The following is an 11,877-nucleotide window of genomic DNA, read 5'->3' as shown; positions in this document are numbered from 1 at the left end:
TTAAAAACACAACTGGATATTATCTTCTTTCTTTTTGAACGCATCATATTATAATTTCAAGCAGCCTTCTTTCAAAAGATATTTATTGCTCTCTCCACAACATTACAAGTGTTGAGTATGATGTGTATCTCGATGTCCTGCAGCCTGTTAGCTCTGAGGTTCATCGAGCTGCTCTGTGTTCTTAACAACAGAATTAAATTCACAATGCATCTTCACATTTCATAACAGCGGGTCATTTCTGCACTGACCTCCTGACCTCTGAGCGCTGAATATTCAGACTGAGTTTCTCTTTATATCTGAAGTACTGTGTTTTCAGTGAGTCAGGTTATTATCAGGATGTAATGATGCACACAGCTTCTAATATAAAGAAGACTATTTAATACACTGCATGGTCAAAAGTTAACAGTTGAACATTCCCACGCCATGTTATCTTCAAACTGTTAATGTGTTAAATTCAAAATTCAAAGCAAAAATGTAAAGTTTTCATAATACAAAAAAAAATAATAATATTTAAAAATAATAATAATTGAAAACCAAAAATGTTAATATTACCAAACAAATAAAATAAGAATAGAAGAAACAAAAATAAAAGAATACAAAAAGAATAACATTTAATTTTAAATGAAATACAAATATATATAAATTATAATTACTGCCACTTAAAGGTGGGGTAGGTAAGTTTGAGAAACCGGCTCGAGTGCGCTAGAATTTGAAAATACACAACCGGAGAAAATCTGCCACTTCCTTACAGAGCCCCTCCTCCAACACACACGAACGCGCACATGACCAATGAGGGCACGAGATATGTTTGTGCACAGATGGAAGGCTGACAGGCAGGTAGGCCATCCAATCATTTTAGCCGGGCCGGCTAAAATGATTGGTCGTACTTTTTACAGTATTACGGCTTCCACAGATGAAATTTTTTTATGGATTTTTTGTCAAAGCACTTAAGATATTTATTGCTATCGGGATGTTAAGAGCATTCCATGGAATATAACAAAAAGTGTATCTCGAGCCGGTTTCTCAAACGTACCTACCCCACCTTTAAATAACTTCATTTATTGTGTGTTTTGCCTCTTTTTTTAAGTCATGGCATTAATTTCTATGTGTGGTGATGGTGGTGAGACGCTGCTGGATCATCAAATGTATATATTTATTTACATGCCAGCAATGTTTTTACATGTTAAAGTCCATTTAAAGGACAGAGAAAATAGCACTCAATGAGATTGCTCCTGAATCTCGTAGTGAACTTCATTATATTAACTCATTCATTTGTAGTGTGTGTGAGTTTTATTCAGAATATATAGTATTGTTGGAACAATAACTGTACTGCTCTTTAGGCCAGGTCACTCTAAATAAGACTTAACATCACGGTTATCTTTGATAGCAGTATATTTATTGTAAACATATTCATGCCTCAGGCTCTTTGTTTGACCTCACAATAAAATATGTGCCATTTATGAAAATCACTTTTCTCAGCAGTTCAGTGAAGTTGCTCTTAATCTTGGGACATGAATTATGAAAACCTATGAATAATAACGCACTGAAGGAGGTTGTTGGTAAATAAAGAAGAAATAACGTTTACATTTGAAGATGTTTAAAGAGTCCTCTCCTGCTGATGTTCAGGTGTATATCAGTATGTAGTGTCTCTACTTTAAAGAGTCCTCTCCTGCTGATGTTCAGGTGTATATCAGTATGTAGTGTCTCTACTTTAAAGAGTCCTCTCCTGCTGATGTTCAGGTGTATATCAGTATGTAGTGTCTCTACTTTAAAGAGTCCTCTCCTGCTGATGTTCAGGTGTATATCAGTATGTAGTGTCTCTACTTTAAAGAGTCCTCTCCTGCTGATGTTCAGGTTTATATCAGTATGTAGTGACTCTACTTTAAAGAGTCCTCTCCTGCTGATGTTCAGGTGTATATCAGTATGTAGTGTCTCTACTTTAAAGAGTCCTCTCCTGCTGATGTTCAGGTGTATATCAGTATGTAGTGTCTCTACTTTAAAGAGTCCTCTCCTGCTGATGTTCTGGTGTATATCAGTATGTAGTGTCTCTACTTTAAAGAGTCCTCTCCTGCTGATGTTCAGGTGTATATCAGTATGTAGTGTCTCCACTTTAAAGAGTCCTCTCCTGCTGATGTTCAGGTGTATATCAGTATGTAGTGTCTCTACTTTAAAGAGTCCTCTCCTGCTGATGTTCAGGTGTATATCAGTATGTAGTGTCTCTACTTTAAAGAGTCCTCTCCTGCTGATGTTCAGGTGTATATCAGTGTGTAGTGTCTCTACTTTAAAGAGTCCTCTCCTGCTGATGTTCAGGTGTATATCAGTGTGTAGTGTCTCTACTTTAAAGAGTCCTCTCCTGCTGATGTTCAGGTGTATATCAGTATGTAGTGTCTCTACTTTAAAGAGTCCTCTCCTGCTGATGTTCAGGTGTATATCAGTATGTAGTGTCTCTACTTTAAAGAGTCCTCTCCTGCTGATGTTCAGGTGTATATCAGTATGTAGTGTCTCTACTTTAAAGAGTCCTCTCCTGCTGATGTTCAGGTGTATATCAGTATGTAGTGTCTCTACTTTAAAGAGTCCTCTCCTGCTGATGTTCAGGTGTATATCAGTATGTAGTGTCTCTACTTTAAAGAGTCCTCTGCTGCTCAGTCCTCTCAGACACTAACCCCAGTATTGATATATAAATAAAAAGTCTATAGTGAGCCTTTAACAAAAATAAAAAGCATATTTAATGGACTTCTGAAAAGATTCCTCATCCGTTCAACAGGGGGCGCCAAACTGCTCTGTAATAATGAATGATCACTCTAATATCACATAAGAGCAGCATCGGTGGCTGTGAGTGAGGATCTGTTTCCTGTTTGGCTTTTCCTCCAAACTTTGGTCTGGTCATTTTTCCCGTGACATTTCCCTGACCCCTGACCTCAGGAACACCCAGCTGCAGCTTCCATCTGACTGCTGCAACTCTCCTCCATCCCATAAGCCTCTTATGTAAAGCAGGAAACACTGTGTAATCTGCATGTGTGTGTGTGTGTGTGTGTGTGTGTGTATCTGTGTGTGTGTGAGTGTGTGTGTGTGCGTCACTGCCTCTCACTCTGTTTGTTTCAACACTATTACAAGCAATGCTCAAAGAAGATAAGATAAGAGGTACTTTATTGATCCAACATTTACTACAAAGTACATTACTTTACTTGAGTATTTCCATCTGATGCTATATTTGTACTTCTCCTCCACTGCAGTTCAGAGGTAAATGGTGTACTTTTCCTCCACTACATGTATTTAATACCTTTAGTTACTTCACAGATGTGGATGAATGATGTGAAATATAACCAAGTGTTAAATCAGACTTTAGTTCCACCTGGAGTAAATCCACAAGCTACCCTGCAGTATACAAAGTCATTCAAACTAGCTGCACCTTTACCAGCTTTGAGAACACTTTCATGATCAATCATTATAAAACATATCATATATATTATTCTGAAATGGACCAATCTGCACAATGACTACTTTCACTGTCGCTACTTTAACTATATTTTGATGATAATACTTTTCTACTTTTACTTGAGGAACATTTTGAATGCAGGACTTTTACTGTAACAGAGTATTCCTACACTCTGGTACTTCTACTTTTACTCAAGTACAATATCTGAGTACTTCTACTTTTACTTAGAGTACTTCTCCCACCTCTGCCTAAATATCTTAACTGTATCAACATGTATTTATTTGTAAGGTATTTCCTGTGTGAGGGAGTTATATTTGACAGGTTGACTGATGTTGTTCTTAAATATACACTGACTCTCCTGACGTCTCCTCCCCTACTTTCACTTTTGAGCCATAAATAATTTAAAAAAAACATCATAATACGCACGAGCTGTATTACTTTAAATATCCCAGGCATGCCTTTTGCTGACGTCACATGACGTAACCTTACGCACGACAATCCAAAACGGAAGCAGCTGCACAAAATAGAACCCGTACGTCGGCTACGTCAAATATGTTTTTAAGCGCGATGGTGTTAAAGTGAAGTTGTGTTCACGTGTTTTATTCCTGACTGTAACCGTCACTGCGCGTCACTCCGCCTGTCACTGTCAACATCGTGTTCCTCCGCCGGGGACAGACAAAGTAGTGCGCACATCATCCCCTTATTTATCGTCCAGTGAAAGTAAAGCCGAGTCACACACACCATGAATTTAATTTAAAATATGCATTTACAACATTTAGCACAACAGAGTGAATCATTATGCTGTATTCATGCTGGAATTAATAGCAAAAATATCTGTTTTGGCGCTATGTTCTGCTCTGCTGTGTGAATATACGTTATCATTTAAATATTTCACGAGGGGTCTACAGTAACAAAGATTTAATTTATTCATCACAATTAGGAAAATGTGTTTGTTGCATGTAAACAAGGCATTGCACATGAGTTATACATAATAACATTGAAAACAAACATACACCAATTACAATACAACGTGTGATCAATAACTACATTAAGTTAATTTAAGTAAAATTCCTCATATACATACATGATGACATTCCCTCATTTATATTTGTTGTAGGCTAATTTTGACTCCAAAAACATATATTAAAATGACACAATTAAAAAAATAATAACTTGATATGTATTTTTATGACACTGACACATATATAATGAACCATGTTATCTGTAAACTCTGATTTGTATGATAATATTTAAGTAAAAAGCAATGAAAGTGCCGCCTTGCTCTCACAACATGACAGGCGGAGGGATATCAACTCTTAACACATGATGTCGCCAGCAGCCCTTCCTACTTCACAGCTCACCTTCCTCTAACTCCGCGCTACCGATCTGATTGGTCGAAGCGGCGCCAGCAGCTCGCTCCCATTGGCCCGAGCGGCTGTCAATCATAAAGCAATGCCACTCAGGCTAGATTAGGGCACCATTTGCCATAACTAAATAGTTACCTTGTACATCAAGTAGGGGAGAATTGTTTGAAATTGGTCGCTCGGCGGAGAGTTTTCTACTCTTCTTCTTCGGCGAAACCTTTGCTGTACGTGAATGCAACGCAAAGTGTGACGTTTGAGGTCTCGTCAAAACAGATGTGGATACAGTGCTCGGGTAAGTGTTCGCATTTCAGCTACATTTGTGTTTCTCTTCCTGTGTTTGTGCGGCTCTGACAGCTGTGTGTGTGTGTCCAGATGTGCAGATTCGTGCATGTTGTTTCGTCTCGGAGTGGCCATCTGGTAGTTTTGGACGCTTTGTATGGAGAAAAACCTCAGTCTCGCGCTGTGTTTTGCTTCAAGGACACGCTTTGCTTCATGCAGTTTGCTAAGTTATCCTCAGTATTGCAGTTGAAGCTTTCTTCCCCCTGTTTCCCTCCTGAAAACACCCCCTCGCGAACCCTCTGCTTGGTGCCGTGTGCGCAACAGTAATAACACTCCATTAGGGAGCTGTCAGGAACGATTTACGACAAGTGTCAGCCGGGCTTTAACGCGATTTCTCTTCATTCCTGCAAATGGATTTCATCTCTGAGAAAAGCACGTCCAGGTTATTGACAACTTTATCGCGCCATCAATTTGGTTTACGCGTTAAATGACAGGTTTACATCGCAGAGGAAAAGTGGGCAGATACAGGGTTGTCAATAAAACTGCTGTGATTGGTAAAATGTATCTTTTTTGTTGTTGTTATATAAAACAAGCAGAGTGGATGTGTTTCCTCTCATCCTCAGAGCTATTGTGCCTGACGAATCATCTTGTGTCTCTTCAATGAGCCCATTTCCGACGATTGTGCTCTCAGTGCTGTGCGTAATTGCTTTTCTCCCGGGAGAGAGTGCCATCAAACTTCTAATTTCCTCCTCCAACCCGGAAACCATTTTGCTCTTGGAATCAGTCTAGTAATGATGGCATCAATAACCCAAAAATAAAGACGTCAGGGCAGCTCTGATTTCTTCTGTGTTTGGGAAGAGGACATGTTCTCTGTGTCAGTTTCTCCACATTGTTGTTTAGGCAGGATCTTGCAGAGACAGGTGACTGGGATTAAAAGGCATCCAGATAATGAGGATATGTATTACTTTAAACATGTATTACGTTACAATTACTAGTTACCTGCAGGGAAAAGTAATCAGTAACTTCAGCTGAGTATCATAATATAAAAGTAATGTAACCTGATTACTTTGCGTTACTTTTGGATTTCCTAAATATCAACTTCAATGCAAATATATTGTTTTGTAATGTGACATTAGAAAAGAAAAACCAAGATATTCAGGATACAAAATATGTCCTCCTTATATTTTAAACTAGTGTAACAGTAATCTGATTACATTGTATATAGCTGTAAGGGAAAACAGCCTTGACGTTCGGGGGATTATAAAGTTGGTCACTGTTGTTGAAAAACGTACCTAAAATGTAAGTGTTATTTGGCTTATTTCAACAATGTGATCACATGATTCCTTTATGCATGAAACGCTGCATGTGTTTTGGCATATTTGTGTCTCTATATTTGCATCGTTTTCAAAAGTGCAGCACGTTACTGCTAATGGAAATGTTTTGGGCCGTTGTGGCACGTTTGAACCTGGCGGCCACCGTACATTTTACTGTAAAATGTAAGAAAATTGTGAGAAATTCTCATTAAAAGTTCCCTTTTTTTGTCTGTCCAGCACTGGATAACCCACATATTATAATAAGACATAACATATATTGAATTTACTAGAATACCCTCGAAGCAGTGCATGATTTCTTTGGTGTTAGAACGTCAAAAACAGAATGTAGTTTTTCTTACACAATCAAAGCTTTATTTTTCTTTATATTCACTTTCAAACCCGTAAACATTCGCCTTGGACTCTAGGAACACAACATGGACCTTTTTGTTTTTATGTCACTCTAAGGGAATACAGTTACCTTTTTCTTTTTGTATCCTGATTACGTAATCCCGTTACATGTAATCCGTTTCTCTCCAAGCCTGGTCAGTGTTATATATATATATAGGACATAATTCTGTAGTGCAGTGGAGGACAGATGAGCGATTCAGCATGCTTGCAGGTGAAGTTGCCAAAAAGGTGTCAGAGGATCCCGAGGGAGACGGTCCAGATAAAGGTGCAGATCAGATTAGAGTGTTTGGCAGGAGGAGGCTCAGTGGAACCAGACGAGTGCACGATAAGACCGGTAATAAAGACACGCAGGTGTAAACAGGACAACAAACCGGAGAGGCTTGTTTTCAGACGAGTGGTTGCATCATTGGTTGGATGTCTAATACTTATAAGTTGGAAATCACCAACCTTCCCGCTCTCTCTGGATGGAAGACATTTTCAATAATACACAGCTAAAAAGAAATCTTATATAAATGTAAAGGCTTTCCCTCCAAAGAAGTTTAAAACATGATATGGGGGCCGTTGTGTTCCTACGCAAAGAGACTTACCTTCACCTACATCCCAGAATAAGCTCCTATTTTACTATATATTTATGCATTTCTATTCTACGTGGCCGATGCAAACAAGCTACAACGTCCCAAAACAATTTCAGAAACGATGCAGGAATGAGTCCTAAAATGTGGAAATGAGTCAGCAATTTAGCACATCGTGTCCCCTCGTCTGGAAGTCAATGGTTTATTTGAATGTGTTTTTGGTTGTTATCCTGAAATAAGGTCTGTGGTTAATATAAGCTGAAGAGAATATTATTCTAAGACATGAAATACGTCAGTAAATACCCCACTGGTGAGTTTAAAAACGGAGGTTGCTAACAAGTGTCTAAATGAGACATTAGCCACCTTTAGCTTAGCGGTGGTGACGTGAAGTCATGTGACCGTGCTGTAGTTCCTTTATAGCCCAATATTAGCCGTCTTTAGTTTAGCGGTGGTGACGTGAAGTCATGTGACCGTGCTGTAGTAACTTTATAGCCCAACATTAGCCACCTTTAGCTTAGCGGTGGTGACGTGAAGTAATGTGACCGTGCTGTAGTTCCTTTATAGCCCAACATTAGCCACCTTTAGCTTAGCGGTGGTGACGTGAAGTCATGTGACCGTGCTGTAGTTCCTTTATAGCCCAACATTAGCCACCTTTAGCTTAGCGGTGGTGACGTGGAGTCATGTGACCGTGCTGTAGTTCCTTTATAGCCCAACATTAGCCGCCTTTAGCTTAGCGGTGGTGACGTGAAGTCATGTGACCGTGCTGTAGTTCCTTTATAGCCCAACATTAGCCTCCTTTAGCTTAGCGATGGTGACGTGAAGTCATGTGACCGTGCTGTAGTTCCTTTATAGCCCAACATTAGTTTTTTACTTCAAAAATCATAATGTGGTGTTAATATGTGGAGATTAACCTGCTGAACAAACCTTCAAGTAACATAACAGATCTTATTTTTTGCAATATTCCAAAATCTAATTGAAAATCTAACTTCTGTGTCTGCCTGAAAAATATAGGTCCTCCCCACACCGCTCTATATAATGCCTGTACCACTATCATCATCATCTCCATTAGCTGCTGCATCTTAGCAGGATGGAAGAAATGTTGATGTTGCACTTCAGTTGAAGATGCCCCCCTGCTCACATCACACCCATGCTGCAGAGTCTCTCCTTTAAGTCTCCCAAAGGCCACTCGTGTCCTCACACAGGGAACACAATCCATAAATTGGAGAATATAATGTAGCTGGACTTGTTCCGTGGAAAGGGGCTTACAGGCTGCAGATAAGTGGTGGGCTCAGCTCCAGTAATGGGCTTTTGTGTTCCTGAGAAGCGTAACTGCAGGCTGAGTAAAGCTCCCCGCCAGGACAAAACTTTAAGGGGACACTTCTTTTTATAGTGAGAGTAATCTTAATTCTTCTGAACATCCATCCAATATCATTTCCAGTGGTTTTTTTCCTCAGCCATGTGCTCCATCGTGTGCTCTGTTAGCTTCAGTCAAAACAAAGCAGGGAGGTGGGGTGGGGTGGGGGGGTGGGGGGGGGAATAAGCCACCAACACCCCCTCCTCTCGCTCCTCACTGCTGTTAATTTGAGGAAGTACAATCATTCTCTCCAGCTGCAACTTCCTGTTGAAGTCCAACACAGCCGCGGTCTCTCCAGATGTTACAGAGAGCGTCTGCATTACATTAACGTACACAATACCTGCTTTTTTTATTACTGCACATATTTTATTCCATTCTTTTTCTTTGTAAATACTGCTATATTATATAGCGCTGGAGAAGCTGTAGTACATATGCCAGGCCTGTAGGTGGTGCTGTTCTCACTGAATCTGCCCAGAGCTAGAAATTGTCAAATTGAGCAAAAAAAAAAGTATAAATATGCCTTATATAGGTATGGTCCTACACTATATTATTCAAATATAGCATGATAGGTCCACTTTAAGGACTGTCAAATTGATAAACAAAAATATTACTGACTTATCAATTATATATATAAACAAATAATCTACTTAAAGGTGGGGTAGGTAATTCACTTCAGAAACACTTTTTGTTATATTCCATGGAATGCTCTTAACATCCCGATAGCAATGAATACATTAAATGCTTTGAAATTAAATACATAAAAAAATGTTATCTGTGGAAGCCGTGGCGCTGTAAAAAGCCCGACCAATCATATGAGCCGGCCCGGCTAAAATAACTGGATGGTCTACCTGCAACAAACAAATACACAAAAGAGGTAAATAGTAATCGAGAAAAGATGAAATTCCTCGTACGTGTCAACCTACCTGGTAATAAACCTGATTCTGATTCTGACAGCAGGATACAGTTGAATCTGCGGTCTTTTAGCACGTATACCTGGATATCTGTTGATTGTGTATATATATATGTATATACATATTTTTATATATATTTGTATTTTGTGTTCTTCTGGATTGTGGGAAACGGTATTTCGATCTCTCTGTCTGTACACACAAACTGAAAGATTGACAATAAAGTTGACTTCGATAATACCACCTGTGTTATCACCGGTGTTCAGGATGCAGCCAACAATTGTTTTTATGTTATACTCCCTGTTTTTTTTTCTTACATAATCCATTACATTTTGACGATAGCCGACCCCGGCAAATGTGCTACAACGACTACAAAACATTTCCATCAAGATAAACGCACTGCACTTTGGAAAAGAATGCAAATGTAAAAACACAAATGTGCCAAAACACATGCAGAGGGATGCAACAGCTTCATTAACTTTTAAACACATTTTTAGAAAACATTCAGCAACTTGACGAAACATGCGCAGCGTTTACTAAAAGCTGCAGAAAGCAAACGATGCTAAACAAACACTGCATGAAGCTCAAAACACACAACTGTAACAAGCGCTCCGGTGCACACTGCACTACGATATATAGGGAGGCTGTGGCTCAGTGGGTAGTGTGCTGGACTTCGAATTAGGGGGTAGCAAGTTTGAGTCCCACTGCAGTCAGCATGTCGTTGTGTCCCTGAGACACTTCACCCCAAATTGCTCCTGTGATGATTGTCCACAGTACTGAATGTATGTAAGTCGCTTTGGATAAAAGCGTCTAACGAGTGATATGTAATGTAATATAGCATATATATTGATGTATCTATATAAATGCTGAATTGCACGGTTTAAAAGCATTTGGCTGCTGATGTTGAAGTAGTGCCAGACAGGAAGTAGGTGATTATTAAGGCTAAATGGAGGTGAGCTGCTCCGATCCTCTGTGTTGTGGAGGTCCATCGCCACCTCATTGATTTGGCTTGCCTTTTTAAACCCTCAGCCTCGTACAGTGGATTAGCTTCATGTGTTTCCTGTGTGCTGACCCCTGCTCAAAAGACCCCTCTTGTAAGCCAATGTCAGACACTTCCACCGCTGTCAAACTGAAACTCTCACCCCACAAACCGAGCTCCTTTTTTCAGACGGTTTCAAAGCCTTTTTTTTTGCAGAAAGGACCAATTACTACCTGCTCTGTCTTGTTGCCTTTCGTGGCCCTCTATTGTGAGCTGATTCCAGGGCAGATTTAGTCCGTGGCTGTTCCCACGCTGAGCGAAGAGAACAGGAAGAACTCAGCGGCGCAGCAGGCCTCGTGCCTTCTGCTGTTATGGCTGGGATTCAATCATGGCAGGGCAGAAGAAATGTCCTCCCTGCCTCTCTGCTAATGGAACTTAAAGCCAAAGGTGTTTTCTCGTACAAAGAGGAGACCATCAGCCACTTAATGTGGGAAGTATAGCCGCAGCTATAGCTTCTCCTCACAATCCACTCTCCTTTTTTTATGTGATGTTATATACACGGTTGCTTTGACATAACACATAATCATGCATTTGCTAAGTATGGTTTATTTTATAAGTTGTAAAAAAAAAAATCTTTCAACCAAGGCCTTCTATTTGTACCAAACTTAGGGTGTTGTTTTTACAACCTGAAATGCTGAGTTGATTCAAGTTTCAAGGCTTTATTGTCATGTGCACAGTAGCTACAGTGTAGATATGGCAATGACAAATTAAGTCACAGGCTCGTCCAACAGAGCAACATGAATATATATATATAGGAAAATCTATCATTTTGAAGCTCAAAACCAGCAGTTTTTTCCTTGTTTTTGGTGATGTTTAAAGAGGCCCTATTATGCTTTTGGGGGTTTTCCCTTCCCTGTAGTGTCCCTTAAAGCCAAAGGTGTTTTCTCGTACAAAGAGGAGACCATCAGCCACTTAATGTGGGAAGTAGCAGAAACTAGCCTCTCTTCACAGTCCACTCTCCGCCTCCTGCTGTGATTTTTCTTTTTCTTTTTTCAAAATGGCCTCCCTTTCTGTGCCAGAGAAGCATCACACAGGGTGGAGGAACAACCAGGTCTGCTGTCCACACCTACTGTTTGTTTTCTTTGGCCCAAACTGGAGTGGAAACGTCCACAGTTTTGGGATTTTTATTCATTTTCAGTTCCACATGCCCACCAAAGCAAATCTTGTCCGTAAAAAAGTCACATGACTCACAATTGGCAAGTTG

General features: G+C 39.8%; 1 protein-coding gene across 3 annotated transcripts in view; it reads left to right on the top strand.

The window, feature by feature from the left end:
• The first annotated feature begins 4,857 nt into the window (after window positions 1-4,857).
• Window positions 4,858-11,877, top strand: part of mef2d (myocyte enhancer factor 2d) — a 143,139-nt gene continuing 136,119 nt past the window's right edge. For all 3 annotated transcript variants that reach the window (XM_034145862.1, XM_034145863.1, XM_034145860.1), the window contains exon 1: window positions 4,858-5,092. The gene's annotated coding sequence lies outside the window, so the exon portion shown is untranslated. The remainder of the gene's footprint in view (window positions 5,093-11,877) is intronic.

Source organism: Trematomus bernacchii, unplaced genomic scaffold, assembly GCF_902827165.1.
Source record: "Trematomus bernacchii unplaced genomic scaffold, fTreBer1.1, whole genome shotgun sequence".
Classification (NCBI taxonomy): Eukaryota; Metazoa; Chordata; class Actinopteri; order Perciformes; family Nototheniidae; genus Trematomus; species Trematomus bernacchii.
The sequence above is the reverse complement of the archived record's forward strand: the minus strand, read 5'-3'. Positions and strand labels throughout refer to the sequence as shown.